This window comes from Eurosta solidaginis, chromosome 3 (genome assembly GCF_040869045.1).
Source record: "Eurosta solidaginis isolate ZX-2024a chromosome 3, ASM4086904v1, whole genome shotgun sequence".
NCBI classification, from domain to species: domain Eukaryota; kingdom Metazoa; phylum Arthropoda; class Insecta; order Diptera; family Tephritidae; genus Eurosta; species Eurosta solidaginis.
The window spans coordinates 75,492,517-75,513,906 of NC_090321.1; the positions used below are offsets into that span (position 1 = coordinate 75,492,517).

At 34.9% G+C, this 21,390-nt stretch overlaps 1 protein-coding gene and 2 long non-coding RNA genes across 3 annotated transcripts in view; 2 read left to right on the plus strand and 1 right to left on the minus strand.

Annotated features, from left to right (window-relative positions):
* The window catches only part of Arp5 (Actin-related protein 5), a 48,137-nt gene extending 34,518 nt beyond the window's left edge, over positions 1-13,619 (plus strand). The window contains exons 8-9 of the transcript XR_010950708.1: positions 11,633-11,779; positions 11,850-13,619. The gene's annotated coding sequence lies outside the window, so the exon portion shown is untranslated. The remainder of the gene's footprint in view (positions 1-11,632; positions 11,780-11,849) is intronic.
* A 1,610-nt stretch (positions 13,620-15,229) lies between these two features.
* LOC137243987 (uncharacterized) overlaps positions 15,230-21,390 on the plus strand; it is a 54,947-nt gene continuing 48,786 nt past the window's right edge. The window contains exon 1 of the long non-coding RNA XR_010950712.1: positions 15,230-15,555. This is a non-coding gene — a long non-coding RNA (uncharacterized lncRNA). The remainder of the gene's footprint in view (positions 15,556-21,390) is intronic.
* Positions 16,233-20,308, minus strand: LOC137243985 (uncharacterized). Its single transcript, XR_010950709.1, has 6 exons — positions 20,291-20,308; positions 19,668-19,806; positions 19,129-19,606; positions 19,043-19,064; positions 17,483-17,807; positions 16,233-17,423 (listed from the first exon to the last, which is right to left on the minus strand). It is a non-coding gene; the product is annotated as an uncharacterized lncRNA (long non-coding RNA).

Below are 21,390 nucleotides of genomic sequence, written 5' to 3' on the forward strand. Positions count from 1 at the left end.
AGCCTTCTTTTTAAATGTGTATACAGCAAATTAGACTATATATTTTCATATATTCATTTCTAAAATCGAATTAATAGATCAAATATGAGCAGCCAGTTAAGTAAACTTTTTAAACTATGTAAATAATGCAAAAATGTTTGAAAAACACTATTGAGAAAGTGAACCAAGTAATCGAACAGCGATTGAACAGGTGATCGAGGCTGTTTACTATTGTGAAGTTTTTTTTTTTTCAAACATTCCCCATTTGTATGAATTTACAAATATTTTAAAATATATAAATAACGCAATATACCAGTAGTATAAGAAATTGTTTGAATAAAAGTTTTGAGAAAATGATTCGAGCAATCAAACAACGTTTGCGTCAGAGATTCGAATTCGGAAGTTATGGGCAGATGAAGCAATATAACCATTGTAAATCTTACCAAGTAGCGCAACTAACAGCTGATCGGTGAAAATTCGCACATTTACACGCACAGTTCTCGACTCAGTTTCAAAAAAAAACTTTACATTATTTAGCTCAAATTTTAAAGTGAGATAATCCTTACAAATTTATGTATATAGAGTATATAAGGCGTTTTTGTTGTTATTAAAACAATATTTTTATTTATATTAAAGGTTTTATCATTTTTTTTTTTAACTTTGAAAAAACTCCGAACACCATTCCTTCATCATATGTCATTCGACTGCCTATTTCACTGCCTTCCACTCTATTCGCAACAAGCTGCCAAACTATATAGTAAACAATGAATATAACTCAAGCGCACTGTTTGAAAAGATCGTCATGGATGTCACTGGTCCATTTCCTACTAGCAAACGCGAGGAAAAATACGTACTGGTGGTTATAGATTATTTCCGAATATGGCCCGAGATATACCCAATCCCAAATTGTCATTTCACAATAAATTTAGCAAACAACGTACTAATCTAGTTGTCTGCTGGGTTTGATCAGTTATTTTTAATACAAGTTACTAGTTACGTTCCAATGACGCGTGAACCAGATACGGATAGAAATTTAACATTTAAATGCAACAGCAACGTTGTGATCCTGATATTTATCTGGTTCAATTTCTAATCCGTATAGCAGTTCTGTTCGTTTCGTTTTCTGTAGTGAAGTGTGTTGACTTCTTTCTGACAGACACTCGCTTAAGTGAGCATAACGGGAAATTCTGGGTTGATATTGTTGTTTCGGTTGAAAACGGTCAATAAGGGTTCTGTGCAGAGACGTGAACGATTGAAACAGGGTTTATGTAGTCACATAAGTGTTGCTCCTGTTCCACAGCATTTTAGTTTTATATCATGGCGAAAAGTGTTCAGTTCAGAGTTATTGATTTTCATTAAAAGTTTAATTTATTACGGAGGGTTACTCCTTTAAGTGTAAAAAGCAGAGAAAATGTAGAGTTTTTCAAATTATTGTGAAAAACGATTTTAATTTGAATTTCTGTACCCAAGTTCACTATATTTGTGTAACACAAGAATCTGGAGGTCAACTCCTTAACTATGAAAAACTGAAAAATGTACACTTATTGAAAACTCATTTGCACACACAATTTACACTTTGAATTTAGTTCTGTTTTTATGCACAAAATTTTGAAACTAAAAACAAAATTTTCATTTGTCAGAAAAAATAAAGAAAAAACGGCCTAATTTCAAAAAACCCTATCGAAATACAAACTGGCTTGCTTGTTTTTAATGAACTACGTTGTATTCTTCTTGTATTTCGTTAGTTTTTTTAAATATAGTTCATACACTTACACCAGTACTGAAACCTTATTGGCTCCCTCGACAAAAAATATAAGAAAAAATACATAGAAAATAAATTAGTGTCATATAGGAGTTTGATTTGTTTGCACTTAAAGCACTATTTTATTTGCAGGAGACTTTCACAGTTACAAAAATTAAGGCGGATTTACACAGACGCTTTGGTTGTGTTGCATTCATTAATTCATCTGTCGGGTGAAGTATCGAAAAATTTACATAAATGATTTGGTTGCGTGCCTACGCTTTGACAACGCCATGCGAAAAACAATGAAACGCCGCACGTTATCTTTGCTTTGAAGCGACCAAAGCGTTTATATAATTTTGCCCTTATACATTTGTGTAAACACCCTTAGAAGTGAAAATTTTCCATGTTACATGTGTGGCGCTTTATATTTTGACTCTAATTTAAACAAATTTTGCTTTCCGTATGTTTCCGCATTGTTGCAGGCTACAAATCTTCTAGTATTCTTATTTCCGCGGAAATATATGCAACTATTTCATCTGTAAATACTACAAAGTTTTATTAAACTATCAAATGCAACTCAGCTTGAAGTACTCTTACGTACCAAAAATTCAACTCTAGACCTGAGATTGGCATCAGGTGAGCGAGGCTGTTTGTAATTTTGACGTTTATCGCTTAGTTGACACACTTGTATAGGTGCACTATGTTTGAAGACGCTTGATTTTAATCTGAGCCTCGGGCTAGATTCAGTAAATGTGAACTCAAAACTCACACTTATTGAATCTAGGCTCTGGTATCAAGTTTTAACATTTAGGGAAAAAGTGAGCATCTCTAAAAACTGAATTAACACCACTGATGACCTGATATGAAACTTCTCGCTCTCTGAGAGCGCGTGAAAATGTGCATTTTTCATAACATTAGCCATAGATGCCATCATACTCAAATCAAATTTGGGCATTTCAGAATAACTTTGGGGTATTTTACACGGTAAAGGTTTAATTTATGATTTTCACCGAAAATTTACTCAAGATTGTCAAATGGGATATCAAAAAACTCGATTTTTTGTCAGAATTACAAATCCGAAGAAAAAAATAACTCTTGTTCACCCGTGGAAAATTTATCAGTGACAATACCTTTCATCGAAGGGCTGCAAACGAAACGGGGTTTGGTAGCAACTTTCTATTGGTAAAAGTCAGATTCTTAGTCTTCGCATTGATGTAAATGGATGCATAAAGCCCATGTTTTTGTGGAGCGTTGCGACATTCAATTTTTGACAGCTGAGATAAATTGTAGGTATACGTATAGGTTAACGCAACATGTTTAATTAATAGCCTTATGCGGGCGACAACGCAGATACTTCAAGTGATCTAATTTCGTAATTTCTTATAAATCTTTTGCGTTTTTGATTGTTTGTGGATTCACATATGTATGTACATAAACGTTTTGGTCGCATCAAAGTGAAAAAAGGGGCTAGCCGTTCATTGTTATCTTATGGCGGTGCCAGAGCAACAAAGCAAAGCAACGCAATCGAAATATATTATTTCATATTTTTTCACTTATCTACCCCAAATATTTCTACAAAACTTTGCCTTTTTTATAAATTTTAATAAGTTTTTATCAGCTTACTTGCTGATTTATTTGAAAATAATGAAACCGAACGGATTTCCTGGAGTTTTTTTTGCGTATTTTAGGCAAAACTGTAGCCATCTGATTTCAAGACCCATTCTTGGAAACGAATGAACTTTTGTTTACAATTGAATGAACAGACAGCTGATTTCAAGCCCCATTCCGGGAAACGAATTGAGAGAGATTGAATGTTTCGTATCAGGTCATCAGTGATTAACACAATTGCTTAGTTTCATTTACGATTGACTGAGTTTGCCATAACACAAATTTTCAACCATTCCTTACTTAAATCTAACTGCGTGATTCACTTTTTTTCATTGCATTGCAATCAAGCAAAACTAGGTTCACAACATTTGATTTGTGAAAGAAATGCTAGAAATGTGAAAGTGTAATACGTAAAGGTACACATTATTTTTGTTTTGTGCAAATTGAATCAACGCCAATTTCTACGTTTATTAAAATTATATACATATGTGACCCGGCCTATGAAAAGGTGGCTTATGACTCAAAAAATTGCGAGAAACAGCTGTTAAAGATAAAAAATGCATTTCTTCAGTTTCTTAGTAGTTTTCTTTTTTTTTGAGTCAAAAGCCACCTTTTCATAGGCCGGGTCACATATATGAAACCAAAGAAACATGCTAACATTTTTACATTTTACAACAAATGCGATCTAATAAATTGCCGAACTATTGTGAAAAACTGAAAAATGTACACTCATTGAAAACTCATTTGCACACACAATTTACACTTTAAATTTTCATGCGATTCTGTAAATTATTGTACACATAGTTTTGCTGAATGAGCGCTGAATGTAAAAGTCTTATGTCAGTGAGCAAATATTCATCAAACGTCATGAAAACAAAAAAGTCATTCTGCAATAGTGCATATGAGTTTTGAATGTCACAATAGTGTCCACTGGCTGCCAAGAAAACTCACGAAGTTTTTATCAGTGAGTTTTTTTGTTCACAGTTTTGCTTTACAGAATCAGAATTTCAAAGTTTACACAATTTCTTATGTACACTTTAAAACTCACAGTTAGCGAATAGGGCCCCAGGGGTCAATGGGTCAATTCCCTAACTGTGAAAAACTGAAAAATGTACACTTATCGAAAACTGATTTGCACACAAAATTTACACTTTAAATTTTCATGTGATTCTGTTAAGTATTGTGCACATTGTTTTGCTGAATGAGCTCTGAATGTAAAAGTCATATGTCAGTGAGAAAATGTTTATCAAACGCCATGAAAAGAAAAAAGTTATTCTACAACAGTGCGTTTTGAATGTCACAATAGTGTACACTGGCTGCCAAGAAAACTCATGAAGTTTTTATCAGTGAGTTTTCTTGTTCACAGTTTTGCTTTACAGAATCAGAATTTCAAAGATTACACAATTTCTTGTGTACACTTTAAAACTCACACATAGTGAATAGGGCCCCAGTACAATAAAATAAAAATGTTTAAGCTTGTTCGATCTAAATGGGGTGAGTGCAAATAAAACAGTTATTTCACCTTACGGCCCGACGTTTTGCCAACTTTCCTTGGCATCTTCAGGGGCGGATCTATATTTTTAACAATAAAACATACCAAACAACAACAGTTAATGATTTAAAATAATCCCTAGAAAACACCAATAAATTGAAAACTATTCACTTACATTGATAATTAAACATTGAAGCTAAAATAGGAATTTAGACATTGATTTTTGTCATTAAACTAAAAAACTGATTTTACAATTAAAAACGATACCATCTAATGTCATACTAAAACTAAGGGCCTCCTGCGATTTACAACCAGATTGACTGAATTTTTGTATGTGTGCGAGTCGGGTATTTGACGCTTGCCCCGCGACTATGAAATAAAAAGCCATCAATCAACATTTGCATTGAGAAACCGTAGCGTTCGGTTGTGAATATGTCGTCGTCGGATGATGACTTTTTTTTACTTGCAACTACAGCAGTTTTATTAAATAATAAAAAAATGAATAAAAATGTTATTAAATAATATTAAAAGCTTTACATTCCATAAAGCTGGTAAGCATTGATAATTTTCAATAAATTTTAATATGAATTGCTGTTCTTCCGCGGACTTGTTCATTTTGAACAATGTAAATTTTACCAAGTAGCGCAACTAACAGCTGATCGGTGAAATTTGCACATTCACACGCACAGTTCTCGACTCAATTTCAAAAAAAAACTTTTGATTATTTAGCTTAAATTTTAAAGTGAGATAAACCTTACCAATTTATGTATAAGTAGAATATATAAGACGTATTTGTTGTTATTAAAATAAGCTTTTTATTTATATTAAAGCTTTTAACATTTTTTTTTCAACTTTAATTTAACAATTTCATGCATTTTTAAAGCATTTTCGTGCATTGAAATACAACCATGTGCATATACGTTTTGACATTAAATTTCATACACGTTCGTATTTGCCATTCTCATTGTTTCTAAATTCGTAAACAAGGACTGCAGTTATTCGGTGTGATTTTTCGAAAAAATGTATTATTTTTGTGAAATTTTACACTTAATCTGTGGTACTGCGGTGGTCAAAAAGGTTTTAGGCAACAATACTTTGCCTCACAACGCGACAATGTATTTCGTAATGTCGAAGTACTTATATGTGTATGTATTCGATGTGGAAGCTTACATTTGAGAACACGGTTGCCACCTCAGTCCATTTGGACAAAAAATGGCCCTTTTCAACCCCATATGGTCCGCTGGTCCGTTTTTCTCAATTTTGGGCCTTGTTCGGCACTGATTTGGTACTTTTATTTCTTTTTCGCTGAAACAAACTTTCAAAATTCTGCTAATAAAATTTTCGGCAAATCTATTACCCACACATAATTTTCAATTTACTTCTGGAAACCCATTATGTACATGTAGCTTAAGTTATTAGAAGTTAAGCAACCCTATTGTAAATATTGTAAAACTATCGATATGAAAATAGAGGGCAACCTTGACAGTAAATATGGTGGCCGGCACTTCCGATAAATCTAAAGACTAGAAAAGTCGTGTTTCAACTTAATCATTAAACATCGTATAAAATAATTGAAATACCTAACCAGTTTACACTTCAATGGAATTCTTACCACGAAAATTGCTCTATCTATAAAATGTAGGAGGACAGACATTTCACCCGGTAGATAATTTAGAAAAAAAATATATGTAAGGCGCGATAATCTCCGAAGAGATCTAAGGCCGAGCTTCTCTTCCAATTTGCGTCGTGCTCCTCTTGATTTTTCCCTACAAATTGGCCGGACGGGACCTACATGTTTTATGCCGACTCCGAACGGCATCTGCAAGGCACATGAGTTTTCACTGAGAGCTTTTCATGGCAGAAATCATATTTTAATTAATTAATTTCACACACGATTGAAGACGACACGTTAAAACTAAGAAGTGTTAAATATATAAAACAATCATTAATAAAATAATTAAAAAATTTATTTAACATTTAAAAAGACAAATTAAATAAAATTAAAAATTAAAAATAGCTGTGTTTGTTTGTTGTTGGTGTGTGAGCGTTGGGCCGCAAATCCAAAAAATAAGTGGCATCAAAAGGCCACTTTACACGAGATCAAAAATTTTTAATTAACAATGATAAATAACACGTGAAACAACTAAGCTTAACGTGACTTTTGAGTCGTTTTAGCACTTGCGTTGCATCCACATCTGACTTTGAACACACGCGCTTTAATTGCTTCAATCTATAAGCAACGCACCGCCAACGTCAAAGCAAAACACAAATAATTAAAAACTTAGGGTTCTTCTTGAAGTTTCCTGGATTTCTTGAAAAATATAAGAATGTCTATCGCCGTTCAACTAAATAAAAAACATAATTTTGTATTCATGTCGATATCGTGATCGATCAGGAGAGATGGTGGAACATATCCTAATGGAACACGACGCAATCTGATGCGGGCACAATAGATCAACGGTCGCAGTGCAATCCCCAATAAATTTTCTATCTATCTTCATGTTATATAAATAGTTGTATTTCATTTTTCCTCATGTGACAGGGGAACTTTTACCGTCCGTTATTTTAAAGTAACCCTTATTTGACGAATCACTGAACGAATTCTTTCAAATAAAGTTTTTGTTAGCGTTCACCGAAGATGGTGAAAACGGCCCCTGGAATTGTTATCTTATATAGCCAAAGAAAGTTATGCATAAGCAAAATTTAGTCAGCACAAAACGAATAGTTAGAGAAAATTTAAAATATAATGCATATGTATAAAATGCATGCAATTTATGAAATCATTTTTATTATATAAAATTAGTTTGACATATCAGATTGTCAATATTATTTTAGTCCTGCTACTTTTAACACATTTATAATATTTAAGAAGAACATTTAAGAAGTAAGAACATGATTAATGCTTACACTAATACGTGTTTCATTTATTTTCATTGAGGAATAAGTTCGTAAAAATAAAAAGCACATTTTTATAAAGTGCATGTGAAGCTCCATAGATAAAATGAGTAATAGAAGGAATATTGGTTTATATATTACATTTTTAAAATGAAAATCTCCTGCTAAAAAAGTAATAGAATGAACATTGGTTTGTATATTACATTTTTAAAATGAAAATCTCGTGCTAAAAAAGGAGCAAAACCTAACTAAATTTTTTCATTTTCGTACTTAACTACAGTCCATTTTGTGATTCAGGATTTCGGGCAAATTTTGAAAAAACTCCGAACATCAATTCCTTCATTATATGACATTCGACTGCTTAGTCCACTGCCTTCCACTCTATTCGCAGCATAAGCTCTATTTAAGCTGCCAAACTATATAGTAAACAATGATTTTGAATGTCGACACAAACTAAATACAACACCGCGACTATCAAATAACCTAGCGCCAAATGAAAAATTTTTGATTTTCATCAACGTGTAGCCGACAACAAAACGTGTACAGAGGTACCTAGTTCACCCACACATTCAAAATTTTTTTTGCTCTCCACTAACACATCGACGTTTCATGCTGTCATCGAAATTACCAAGGCGGAACGATGCAAGGTGGCAGCATGGGACAGCTGATTATAAACTTTTTTTATTTGATACAACAACTTCCGGCGAAGTACGATTTTGACATTTGTCCATCGAATTTACAAAAACAAAGTACATAGAATTTTTATTTATGTTTGTAGGTATGTCACCATGCTGCCACCTTGTATCGTTCCGCCATGGAAATGACAATTTATTAATTATTCCGGGAGAACATTTTAAAACGAAGAAGAAATATAATCATTGTTTACTATATAGTTTGACAGCTTAAATAGAGCTTATGTTGCGAATAGAGTGGAAGGCAGTGGACTAGGAAGTCGAATGTCATATAATGAAGGAATTGATGTTCGGAGTTTTTTCAAAATTTGCCCGAAATCCCGAATCACAAAAGGGAGTGTAGTTAAGTACGAAAATGAAAAAATGTAGTTAGGTTTTGCTCCTTTTTTGGCAGGAGATTTCCATTTTAAAAATGTAATGTACGAACCAATGTTCATTCTATTACTTTTTTAGCAGGAGATTTTCATTTTAAAAATTGAATATATAAACCAATGTTCCTTCTATTACTCATTTTATCTATGGAGCTTCACATGCACTTTTTAAAAAACGTGCTTTTTATTTTTACGAACTTATTCCTCAATGAAAATAAATGAAACACGTTTTAATGCAAGCATTAATCATGTTTCTTACTTCTTAAATGTTCTTCTTAAATATTATAAATGTGTTAAAAGTAGCAGGGCTCAAATAATATTGACAAATCTGATATGTCAAACTAATTTTATATAATAAAAATGATTTCATAAATTGCATGCATTTTATACATATGCATTATATTTTAAATTTTCTCTAACTATTCGTTTTGTGCTGACTAAATTTTGCCTATGCATAACTTTCTTTGGCTATATAAGCCAACAATTCCAGGGGCCGTTTTCACCATCTTCGGTGAACGCTAACAAACATTTATTTGAAAGAAATCGTTCAGTGATTCGTCAAATAAGGGTTACTTTAAAATAACGGACGTTAAAAGTTCCCCTGTCACATGAGGAAAAATGAAATACAACTGTGCCCTCATTAGATTGCGTCGCGTTCCAGGAGGATATGTTCCATCGTCTCTCCTGATCGATCACGAAATCGATATGAATACAAAATTATGTTTTTTATTTAGTTGAACGGCGATAGAAAATCGGTTTTTTTCTAAAATGCAAGAAACTTCAAGAAGAACGTAAGTTTTTAATTATTTGTGTGTTGCTTTGACGTTGGCGTTGCGTTGCTTATGGATTGAAGCAATTAAAGCAGGTGTGCGAAAACGATGCAAAAGTCACCTTAAGCGTATTTGCTTTTGGTGTTATTTATCAATATTAATTAAAAATGTTGGATCTCCTAAAAAGTTGAACTTAGGCAAGATACACAAGAGGCGTATCTTTGTAGACGCCTGCAAAATATGGTAGGCAGCTAAGATCTCTCTACACCTCAAGATTGCTTATGCTGTGCCTAATACGCTCCTATGAAGCTACGCCTCGTGTCCATCTTCTCTTAGAGTATATTTCAAAGACATTGTTTTTAGTTTTAAACTTTGTTCATAATATTCATGTACATATCTACTATTATGGCAGTTGCTTGCATAGAGTACTAGCGATTTTTGCAGGGTGTTATTCGATAGTATGCCCAGTTTCTGCATACGGCTGTTCAGTCGATAATGCCCTGTAAGAATAGCTCTTGGGATTCTTAGGTTATCTTTCGAGAAGTCTATTAGCGCCCTGTTGCGACTTGTAACATAACCTCCTAACAGTAAAATAGATTGTCTCAAACCTGGAGTGTTGTTGTTGTTGTTGTAGCGATAACGTTACTCCCCAGCGCTTTGAGGAATGTAATCGATGTGATGGTTCTTTGCCGGATACAGATCCGGTACGCTCCGGTAACACAGGACCATTAAGGTGGTAGCCCGACCATCTCGGGAACGATATATATGGCCACATTAAACTTTCAGGCCACCCCTCCCTCTCCAGAGCCTCGTCTGTTAGTGAAACAGGATTTGCCGCGGATAGGTGTGGTTGACAATTGGGTTTGGAAAAGCTATATAGTAGCTCTGTCAAGTTGGCACCTACTTCGGCGAATAATTAAAAAAACCATATCTCATTCGTTTGTCCACCGTTTGTCCATGTTTGTCCAGGAAAAATTTTCGTTTGTCCACCTTTTGTTAAAAAGTTATTCAAAAAAAAAAACATCGTGTGTGAAGTTGGCACCTCCATTTGCGAGTATTTAAAAAAACTAAATGCCATTCGTTTGTCCACGTTTGTCCAGGAAAAATTTTCGTTTGTCCACCTTTTGTTAAAAAGTTATTTCAAAAAAAAAAAAATCGTGTGAGAAGTTGGCACCTCCATTTGCGAGTATTTAAAAAAACTAAATGCCATTCGTTTGTCCAGGAAAAATTTTCGTTTGTCCAAACGATTTTTGTTTTCTTTATTAAATAACTTTTTAACAAAGGGTGGACAAACGAAAATTTATCCTGTACAAACATGCACAAACGATGGGCAAACGACGGACATACGATTTAGCACAAAAGCGAAAAAAAATTTGGGGTTTTTTCGAAAAAAAAAGAGAAGCGTGGGTTCACTTTGGGTGTCCCAAGGCAAGTTTCGTCGTGCCTGGTGTTGTTGGGTGAGCGGCCAGGCAGCAGGGTGCAACAAATGCACCTTTCAGGAGAATACCATTGCTGAGCCCAGAAAATCGGGGAAAATTAGATACAAGTCAGATGCAGCAAACGATCATATGATCAAGTTGGAGAAAACCAAGGTTTTATTTTCCTGTCCAACTGGTGCTCGGCACAGCTGCTAAGGAAGGATAGGCGTAGTCATATCAATTCGTTCCCGTGTTTCTGGGGGAAAGCAGTTTTAGCAGTACTTTGCCCTTTTCAATTTGAACATCCATTCAAGAAGTTCGCATAATAGATTAAACAGTCATCTGTATTTATTTGTTTTTGTAGCACGTCTAATTTACTTCGTAACATCAATCAATTGTCCCTTGTTATAATTTTATGTTCTCTATGAATGCAACAGCAAAGTATCTTTGGGTACCCCTGCCATCGGAAGATGCATAGGCATGGTGGAGGTTCACTTGAAGTTACTTTACCAGGTCCTGATTCTAAGTTATCTGAAATTTCTCTTGTGCCTTTGGCCTCTCAGAAAAGAGCTAATTGTGGAGCCCTATTTATAGAATACTTTTCGGCTTATATTAAAATTTTTTAATCTATTCTTACTGATATAAGGTTCTTTTTCATTCTAGGTAATGGCATTCTAGCTGTGGCTTTAAGAACATACATTTGCTCAAATTAGAAGAGAACTGCACGGTTGAGCACATCCAGTACCTACGTTTATACAAGGAGGAACACCACACTACTTTCAAGGGGATGTAGCCGCCGATCACGTTGTTGTAAGAGCTTATTTTAAATATGTTATTCATAAACACTGATTCTAATATTTTGTTTTGGTTTTTACTTTAGAGTCAACCGGTTATATAAGCGATGTCAGCTATGCCTGTAACTTAAGCGCCTTCAGATGTAATAGTTACCGCGGACGCGGTCGTGGGAGTAGTTCACTACGTGGAGATTACACTAATCAACGACTCTCAATATCGGAAGGTTTTCCAGCACCATAACAACACCAACAATAAATTTTGTACAACAAACGTTAACACCACATCAGCAGCCAGCAACAACAACAATCGCAACAAGTTGAAACTAATCAATTAATGACTAGTGAACCACTAACATATCCGCAATATGCGCACCCATCAACAGCAACATATGTCACCTACTTTGCAACACAAAATCCAATGCTTCATCCAGCGTCAGCTGCATAACAAGCCACTGGTACATCGTTATATGTTTCACATATGCAACATATGTATGTGAATGAACATCAGGTGTGCAATTATAAGTGGTCCATTTGTTTATTCGCCCGAATATCAATATATACCCGGTGAAGATGGCCAAGGCCATTCGGATTCTAATACTGATAAAGGCGAACCATTGGCAAATTTAAAAACTCAAACAGACTTTACGAAAAATGTTGATAATGGTATTAATTCTAGTACGGATAGTGAAGAATTTAAACCTAGGAATAAAACTAAACTTATTAAAAACTTAACGGGAGATGACAATGTTTCTAATTTCAATACTAAGGAAGCTGAACCTTTGATAAATGTGAAGCTTAAAACAGAGTAATCAAAAAATGACGATGATGATAATGATGTTGATGCCAAGTCCAATGTGAAAATGATGAAAATTATGAAACAGAATCTGAAAATAGTATGAGTGTAGATTATAACCTGAAGCAAAACTGTCATATCCGGTACGACCAGAATTAGATGTTAAGAAAAGAGCCTACATAAAGAGTGCTCAGTATATTTATGGAAAATTTATCATCAGACAATGCCCAATGTATGAATTTCAATTAAATTCAGCACATTGTTGGAAAAAGCATTTAAACTTTATGCATCGTCTAGAGAAACCAGAACATTTACGATTTAAATATAACGAACATGGTGCAAGATGTAAATTGTGTGATTTTCAAACAGCTACACCAAGCTTCAACAATATATTGGACCATGAGATTTCTCATATGACCAATAGTCATTATTTAAAATGTAAATTATGCGATTGGAATACTAAAATACAATCAAGTATGAATTTTCATTTACGTGCACAACACGCTGAAACAATTGATGTAACAACGAAAAGTTTAGAATTAACTGTTTGTCCATATTGTAATCAAGAATTTGAATCACAATGGTATTTACGCAAACACTTAATACAGGAACATAAGAAAACAGTGGATGAAAGAACATCTTTTCTATGTTTAGAATGTGGTGAAGAATTTAGAACAAATACAAGTTTACGTGTACATGTTTACGAAAAGTTTGCTCATTGTACACCACAAGATTTGAACGGAAAGATCTTAAGGGTATGGTTACACCTATGTAGCATCTACAAGGTATTTATAATGACTAGTATGGAATGAATCCGGATATGGAAGAAAGCGGAGGTGACGAAATGAATCACCATGCTTCTTTGGATTCTGGTGATACTCCTGACATGCTTCCTAATTTCGCTAGGTCTGATCTTACTATACCTACCAAACTAAAATGAATCTGCAAACTGATGATGAGCAACACTACCAGCGCAGGAAAAATAAGAACTTCAAAGCAAGGTTTCGGAAAGGGCACGACTATGAATAGAGGTTAATGTATTTATATAGTTTATAAATATAAAAATGCACATATGTAAAAATTACTAGAATAATAGGACATGATTTTAACTGTAAAAACCATTTTAAACATGTATTATTTATTAATTATTTATTGTTTAAACAAAAAGGACCCGTTTCATTCATATAAAAAGCGAATTGACAGAAGGTAACCGATAGGCCAGTTACCCGTGTTGTTGTTGCATAGGTTTTGGTTAGCGATAACGAAAACATACCTAATGAAGTAACTTAAAAATGTAAATAACATCGAGCGAGAAGGAATGTCGAAAACACAATAGGTAAGAGCAATAAAGCGAGTCACACGTACACTATTTTGAGAGAGCGCGTGCGTTACCTTTTTCACGACAGGAATGTAAAAGTCACTAACAGCCTGATTCTAATGAGGTAACAACTTTCTTCACCACGGAAACTTTCTTCATGTGGTAACTTTTGTACCCTTTTGGTATTCTGCCCACGAAAGTAGCCGAATAATTGTTTACCCACTAAAATATGTGGTAACATCGATGTAACCACACAAAAGCTGTTGTTTAGAAAAAGGCAATACTGAAAAATAAAGAATTGTGAGCCCAAATAAGTAAACATAATAGTAAAAAAGTGTTGCCTCTTGCTATACATATTTGTTTCCATGTACTTTCACAGTATATATTACAATATAGCTATGTAAAAACGTATGCATGTATGCACATATGTATATACACATCGTCCCGTTTATTTGTTAACATCGTATCTACGAGTGACACATTTTCGGTAAAGCCATGGCGGAATCATACACGGTGGCAGCAAGGTGCATATCTGTAAACATAAATAAAAATTCCATGTACTTCGTTTTTGTAAATTCGATGGACAAATGTCAAAAACGTACTGCGCCGGAAGTTGATGTATCAAATTAAATAAAAAAAGTTTTTATTCAGCTGTCCCATGCTGCCACCTTGTATCGTTCCGCCATGGGTAAAGCGAAGAAAACCAACTTTTAAATTTCACCACAGACATTGGTGAGTTTTTCGGTGATGACAGCGTTACCACTTTGACCAGAATCGCGAATAAAACAACTGGTAACGATTTTCGGTTACATAATGTTCTTGGTACTATTTTACCGGTAACGCTAAGAATCGGGCCGTAAGACGATAATTGGTGAATTAGTTATTGGTGACGATTAAGTAACCGATTAGGTAACGGGTACCTGTCTTGTAGGGAGGTAGCTAGCCGCGATACCGCCTGTGTCCTCTTTCTTGTTCATCGTTTTATCTCTGTTTTGCAAAATCCGTAAGCTCTCTACCCTGCAAAAATCGTGTGAACAAAAACGCACACAGACACACGAATTTTTGACAGGGATGACGATTTGGAATGAAAAATTCTCCAAATGAAATAGCATGTTGACAAATTTAGCTTTCCCACAATGTATCGTGCTCCCTCGCACCTATTATTTTTATAGGGATAGCAAAATACGTAATTTTTGCGTGCAAAAAATCCGCCATTTCTAATTCAGCAGAGACAGCAAAACGTTTGGTGGTAGAAAATTTTTTCAATTTTAAGAGTTTTGAATGGAATATCTCCGGAAAGATTTAAAATTAAGAGGCAGTTCTCCAGATCACATATATATATATTTTAAAGTGCGCAAACTTATTATTTAAAAGTTATTTGGTGTTAAAGTTTGCAAATTTCTATACAAATTTTATATGTGTATACGTATATATATGTGGCAGCACAGCTTTGTAATGTCATCAATAAAATATATGTCAGACCATTTTGACAAACCGAGGGTGGAGGTTGCTCCCACATATAAAGCAAACCAAGTGCAATTAATTAAATCATTTTAAGTGTGTATAAAAAAAAAAAATTAAAAAAACCAAATATAAATATAAGTGTATGTAAAAAAAAACAAAAGAAAACCACTTATGTGAAGTGCGCAGTCCAGCGTGAAGGGAAAATACATTTTAACTGGTAAGTTTCTTAGTTTATGACATACGTAAGTGCAAATTTTACACATTAAACGTTTCACAAACATAATGGCCGACGCCACGGCGTCTAAAGGCCCTGGCGAACCCAATGCTGATGAAAAGCCTGACGAAAATTGGTTTGAAGAAGGCCGAAGTCAGAAAAAGTTGGAAAACCAGAGGAAAAGACAACTAAAAACCAAAAGTGAGAGAATTGAAAATTACAGACGCACCAAAGTAGGTACAGATGACGACCCGAAAAGAACAAAAACGGACGACACTAAGAATATACAAATACCATTACAACCCTGCAAAAACGCTCCACGTCATTTTACTAGTCATTTTACGGCCATTGTGACTTTCTGCAGTGGTTATATTCATAGTCACGTTTGCATGGGCGTGATGAACTTTTGTGACCAAATTTTCCGTTTCGTTCCTATTAATGTGATCGTGCATTCCGCTCCCACTTATAGGATGTGAGCATAGCACTGTGCTGCTCACACACGTCACTATGCTCGTCAAATGGCGGTCATTTTTCCGTAATTTCACTCTACATTTTCGAGTCATTTGACAATCAATTTTACTGCGGTTTTACCATTTATATAACCGCCATATAACGTGAATTTTACCTGCAGATTTACTTTACCTGGAGCAGCCATATGAATAAAATATGAACCAAAAAAATTGAATTTTCAATATTTATTATTTTCAATATTATTATATATGTACATGAACTTGGAACTTATATTAATCCAGTTCATATAAAACAGAAGAACTTTAATAATAAATAAACTCGCTTAATTGGTTTTTGTTTTCCAATTGAAATCTCTTCTATGCGAGCAAAAAATAATTTTAAGCTTCAGAAAAAACTCCAATTATTTGAATAATCTACAACTTAAAGCTTAGTAGAAATTCAGATCAAGAATATTCAAAGGTGTCGTGGATCCGATTGCTGTCGTAATTGAAGAACTTAAAAATGTACGACTATTAATTGAGTCAGACTTATTATTGTTCTAAATCTAATCATTCAAGCAATAATTCTGCAACCCAAAGCAGGAGTATTGATTGGTTTCAAATCTAATTCCGACAGCAATCGTATCACATCCCTTATTATATATGTACGTGATATTGCAACTTAAATTTATACAATTGATATAAAGAAAAGTAAGTACTTTAATAATAACATAAACTCTCTTAATTGGTTTTTGTTTTCCAATTGAAATCTTTTCTAAGCGAGCAGAAAATAATTTTAAGCTTCAGAAAAAACTTCAATTATTTGAATAATCTACAACTTACAGCTTAGTAGAAATTCAGATTACGTTTACTCTTTTTTCAAATGAAGAATATTCAAAGGTGTCGTGGAATCCGATTGCTGTCGTAATTGATGAACTCAAAAATGTACGACTTGTAATAAAGTCAGACTTATTATTGTTCTAAATCTAATTATTCAAGCAATAATTCTACAACCCTTAGCAGGAGTATTGATTGGTTTCAAATCTAATTCCGACAGCAATCGTATCACATCCCTTATTATATATGTACGTGATATTGCAACTTAAATTAATACTGTTGATATAAAGAAAAGAAAATACTTTAACAATAAATAAACTCTCTTAATTGGTTTTTGTTTTCCAATTGAAATCTTTTCCTGTGCAAGCACATCGCTAACCTGTGTTGGCAAAAGATATGATTATACTGTCTTCGATAGATAGTCGGACGAGCCGCTACTCGGCGAAGTAGAGATGACCGTTGTGTCGGTGGCAGCTGTTACAACAGCAGTTTCTAACTTTACACCATCCGTACAGTGTTATGAATGCTTCACTGCCTTTTCCAATTGCTTGGCGCCAGCAATTTTTGCTGTTTGTAAAGCTTTAGCTGTAATGCAAATATATAGATGGGTTAAAGTGGTTTTCGTATGTTATTCAACAACTCACCCTATACCATCATCACAGCCTCCTCATCGATTTTGAATATGTGTACTTTTTCAGTATTCAGACCCAGTTCGTGCAACCGATTCATTCATATACTGTGGGTATTTGAGCCGTAGACGCAATGGAAGATATTTTGATTCTTTTTGAAGTGTAACATTTGTAAACAGTTGGGTTTCTCTGCTGTCGCCATCACCACTAGAGAGCTATTGAAGAAACGCTCGACCAAGATAATATGTGAGATTTACACGCATAGATTTTTTCCACCTTTTCACAGTTATTGATGGAGAAAATGCGAAAGCCATATTTACCATCCAATACTGAAATAGAACTGTAGAGGAAGAGACATTTTATAAAATTTTAATAAAATCAAAAAATGATAGTTGTGCTAAAATGGGGTAACGTATTTTATGTTAAAGTACAGCGAAGTCTCAGCGGCTTTGTCCTGGTGAAAATTGAGTTTGAATAGGTTTTATTCTTCATTCTTAGAAACATGTACGAAGGTACCTGGTAAGACATTAAAAATCCTCAACGCTTTTTTTGCTATAACTTAAAAAAACTCATATTCAAACTTCTGCTTAACTTCTACATATCAATAGCTACCTTTACCACCAGGAGTCCCTATTGCTTCTACGCCTATGCTATTGTTTCCTACATCGATGAACTTTGTAATAAAATAAACAGCTATCTCCCCAATCTCTCCAGTTTTGTCGCCTCGCGAAACCTGATATTTTCATCAACCAAATCATCGGTGACCTTATTTAAAACATGCCAAATGTCGACCGTGCTTGGGAGCAGTGGTGGACCCAACAGAAGAGGAGATCGAGCGCTTGGCATGGGCTCATGAGGCGGTAGAAGTAGGCCGAAGGCAGTTCAAAAGGTTTGCTGCGAGAAACCCTCGGTTCTGCAACCGGTATGAGGAGGAAGAAGCGTCGAATGGCAGAAAGGGCCCAGTCCCAGAGCCGCGACGCAGGGCAGTCCCATAGACAAGACAAGTAGGCCCAAAGCTGTAAGACAGATGGGCCCCAATAGCGAGGTAGCAACTACCTCGAAGGCTGCGAGTCAGAGGGAAGTTCCAACTATGGAAGTAGGAGATAAGCCAAAGGGAGATAACGCTAAGACTCCGACTTTCTCGGAGGTGCCAAAGGGAAATAACACTAAGACGCCGGGTTTTCCCGAGAAAATGAGTGATGTGGCAAAGCAGTCACTGACTGTGGCGCTGGTTGATCGTAGCAGTCCTTTCGAACAGATGACTAGTGAAAGGTGGAGATCTGTAGAAAAGGAGCTTAAGATGATGCGGGAATAACCAAGTAAGCTCCTTCCAACAAGCCAAACAAAACATTAATTTCGATTATCGATACCTAACGTAACGTGGCGAAGAGTTACCCTGATCTTCTACCACATATTTTGTGGTCACCAATGGTGGTAATAAAACGTGTTCATTAGTAATAAAAGCACCACCAGAGCTATTTTGATTTTCAATGATAACGCTTATCGGATTTGGCATCTGATCGGGATCTAAACGGCGTTGGGCTTGATCATACTGTTGCGGCTGTTGATATTTACCAGTAACAGGTGCAGGTGGTTGCTAAAGAAAATAACACAAAAATAATCATCAGCAAATTTGTAAATTATTAGTTGTATTAACATACATTATAACCAGGACGTCCGGACGTGTCCGGGTATTGGAGGTTGACCGGGCTTGGGTGGTTGACTGAGCATTGGCGTCTGTCCAGGTTGTGTTGGTGGCATCATAAAAGCCATCAATAACAAGTGCCAAGAATATATCCGCGGCATACCTGCCGACCAAAATGATTCAGGGGGTTGTGATTGCCAACCTCACCTACCCGTGGCGAATCCTGTACCTAACAAATTGGTGTGAACAATTGGTGCCAGTTAACCCTCTGAAATAATCGGCGCAATTGTACGCCATTGTGTTGGCATTAATTTGGCAAAATGCAAAAGCTTTTCATCCTTCTCCCATGACCATTCTGTCTTCTTTATGCTAGGATCAAGCCATTCGTACCAGCGTGCCTTACATTGCTTGGCAGATTTGCGGTGCAGCAGTTATGCAATACGTGACCACTGGTTTTTACCATATTTCATTACAGCTGCTTTGAGGATTTCATCCTGAAAGTTATCAATTTAGTTAATAAACGGCCAAGAGTAACCAGTCGCGTCAAAAGCTTACCTCAGTGTTTCTCCACACACCATCTTTTATCATAATTCGCGGCATGGTGCTACATAATTGTGATGTCTTTCGATGAGCACAAAAATCAAATAAAAAATTGTTGTCGAAATAAACAGCAAAAATCATTGTATATTAAAGACTGGGACAATTTTAGAATAGCACCCCCCGAGTTAGGGGTAAAACTTGGTATCAAATGAAAGAGGGAGTTCTCCCGATCACAAATATATATATTTTAAAGTGTGCAAACTTATAATTTAAAAGTTATTTGTTGTTAAAGTTTGCAAATTTAGCAAATTTCTATAGCACTTTAAATTACAATTTACACATCTTTCAAAACCTTAATCCACATACATATCTATATAAATTGGCAACGATAAACTTAAATTGCATTTTTGTATATTTCACATTTCATTTTTGCATTGTTTTCACTTATTATAAATGTTTTTATTAAATCAATCGCGCTTTTGCAGCAACATGCACATATATATATATATATACATATATTTTATTGATGACATTACAAATCTGTGCTGCCACATATATATACGTATACACATATAAAATTTGTATAGAAATTTGCAAACTTTAACACCAAATAACTTTTAAATTATAAGTTTTCGCACTTTAAAATATATATATATGTGATCTGGAGAACTCCCTCTTAATTTTAATTCTTTCCGGAGATATTCCATTTAAAACTCTCAAAATTGAAAAAATTTTCGACCACCAAATGTTTTGCTGTCTCTGCTGAATTAGAAATGGCGGATTTTTTTGCACGCAAAAATGACGTATTTTGCTATCCCTATAAAAATAATAGGTGCGAGAGAGCACGATACATTGTGGGAAAGCTAAATTTGTCAACATGCTATTTCATTTGGAGAATTTTTCATTCCAAATCGTCACCCCTGTCAAAATTTCGTGTGTCTGTGTGCGTTTTTGGTCACACGATTTTTGCAGGGAAGGCATGCTAGTGCCGAAAGGTACTTTTGCCAAATTGGCGGCAAACGCTCAAGTTTTGGCGGCAAATGCAAAGCCATTGGAAAAGTCAAACACAGACACAAACAAAAAAAGTGCGGAAAATGAAAAAAACATGGAAGTAGAAGCAAACGGCAATGTAGTGACTAGCAATACTAAGACGGCTAACAACACAGAAAACGGTAATCTAACTTCCAGTCAAAAAATAGAAGAATATAATGCGAAGTATACAGAACTTCACAGAGGTGATTTCTGTGTCCTAATAGACACATCAAAAAGCTCGCTGTGTAACAATGAACGAATGAAAAATGGCCTATTTTTATGGCACAAAATCCAAAACTTTGAAATAAACGGCATTAAAAAAATTAATGCAATAGGAAGATTCCTTTACAAAATATACTTTCACACCTTCGAACAAGCAAACCAATGTCTAGAAAATTCCAACTTAGACAAAAATAACATGAAAGCCTTTATACCACGGAACTTAGTGGAAACAATGGGGGTTATTAGACAAGTTCCTCTTGAGTTCTCAGAGGACGAAATTTTAAAGAATATTATATCTAACATTCCGGTAAAATCAGTGTGTAGGCTAATGAGGAGGGACCCCGACGACAGGACAAAGTTTTTACCAACATTTACTGTGAAACTAGGATTCGAAGGTAGCGATCTACCAGAATCTATTGAGCTTTTTTATGTGAACTTGAAAATAACTCACTTCATACCCAAAGTGCGGCAATGTTTTAACTGT